Genomic DNA, 2,039 nt, shown 5'->3' on the forward strand with positions numbered 1-2,039 from the left:
GTGGAGCAGATGTTTCCACATCTGTGTTGTCTCAGTTTGAACCAAAACTCTGGGTTCTCCTTTGTCTGAAGCACTAATAGTGACACCCCTTCAGTTATGCTGGGAGCTGGATTCTCTTCCCTTGTTGGATCCATCCTTCTCCGCCCGAGGCCCGGTGTCCAGCGAGTGTGTGGATGACGCTGGAATACAAACTCCCCCAGCAGACTGGTGATTGTCCGGTGATCTGACCGACCTGCTAACCACCACTCTCCAGTGTCGGGAAGGGATTCGGGACCCTCCCCCAATGTGGGCCATTCACTCCGAAAGATGAACGACGGGGCAGCTGAGACAACTGTTGTACCACCTGCGCCAGCAACAAGAGTATCACCCCCACCCTGTCCTCCAAGCACCAATGGGAAGCAATGAAGGAAAGAGAGCCAGGAGGGGGGTCCCACTCCACACTGTTTGTCAACATCTCCGTCTAGTGTCAACATTGCCTGTCTACAGCCACACTGGATTGGATTGGATTGGATTTGTTTATTGTTTACCGAGGTACAGGGAAAAGTATTTTTCTGCGAGCAGCTCAACAGATCATTAAGTACATGAGAAGAAAAGGGAATAAAAGAAAATACATAATAGGCCAACTGACTTACTCTGCACCGCGTCTGAAAGTGGTCAATGTCCTCACAGCATTCACCCTCCGAGCCTGTGGAAATACCCAGTGACCACAATTACATCCAATCACCTCGAATCCCATTAATCCTGAATGTGACCTCGCTCCACTCACCGCCCATATCACAGCATTCACTGGAGAGCCTGACGTCTGTAACGCCAACCCCTGAGGAACACGCAACCCACTGATCCTCTCTCCCCCCCCGCCCCGCCCCCCCCCCCCCCCCGCCCCATTCCCAGTGGCTCCACTGTCCAGTTTCAGTCCAGATTTGAGTTGTTGGTGTCCGTCCTCTGGGGCAACTGGGCCTGGATGGTCCCGGCTGCTGCTCGGGTGTCCAGGTGGTGTGATGCCGCCCTGTTCTGCCCGCTACCCGGGTTTGGTGGGGGGGGAGGGGTCTGAAGTGCTGCGGTGTTGCGGATCCTCCCCAGCGGGAGTCACCGACACGGGCCCCATCGCCTCCTTCTCCCTCGGGGTGCCCGATGGCCCCTGGGCTACTCCAGGGGATGGGGGGTGCTTGTGGAGCCATCCCCGACGCTCCCCCTGCCACTTGGCACTTCCGGTCCTGGAGGGCCGCCTCTTGCGGCCCTGGGGCACAGGGAGTGGACCACCTGCGCCTGGCAGTGACTGCGCCATGGTGCCAGCGCCTGGGCAATGCCGCCCCCTTTCTCAGCCATGGGCTGCTGTGACTGGGCCACGCTCAGGCACACCGCTGTCCAGGTGGCTCTGGCACACGGCTGTCCTGGGCCTCGGCCAGCGCTTGCACACAATGCCCCAGGCCTTGGACATGCTGACCCATAGCCGAAGCCTTCACCCCCAAGGCCTCCACCGCGATGCCACCAGTGAGGTGTTGGCCTGGGTGGCACGTGTTGCCGGCACCACCTCCTGCCCCTGCTCGCGGTTGGACTCCTCCACCTGCAGGTACTGGATGCTCACCGACAACCCGTCATGTAGTCCCTGGCTCTGTGATTGCATCTCCACAATCGATGGGATTGTCCGTTCTAGAAGCCCGAGACCCGTCTGGACGGCAGCTAGTCCCTGGGGTCGGACGGTCCTCCGACCGTCCGGCCCCTCGAGTGTTCCTACCCCCACCTGCTGCACCAGAGCACGTGTGTGGTGCGCACCAGATAGTGTCCCAGGAGCCTCTTGTTGGTACTCTGGAGAGAATGGTGGCTGTAGCACCAACACTCCACCCATTCATCCCCTCCCCATCCCAACCCCCCCCCCCCCCCCCCCAAAGACTACCAGTTCTTGTTCAGATGCTGTTCAAAAGAAAAGAGAGGGAGCTGTGGGCTGTGGAAACATCGCTGGCAGAGTGATGGCCGCCCAGAAGGTTCCACCGGAGAGATCTCCGCGACGATAATCCTTCTGGAGGACCAGCCCCCTCCCT

This window comes from Scyliorhinus torazame, chromosome 20, assembly GCF_047496885.1.
Source record: "Scyliorhinus torazame isolate Kashiwa2021f chromosome 20, sScyTor2.1, whole genome shotgun sequence".
NCBI lineage: Eukaryota > Metazoa > Chordata > Chondrichthyes > Carcharhiniformes > Scyliorhinidae > Scyliorhinus > Scyliorhinus torazame.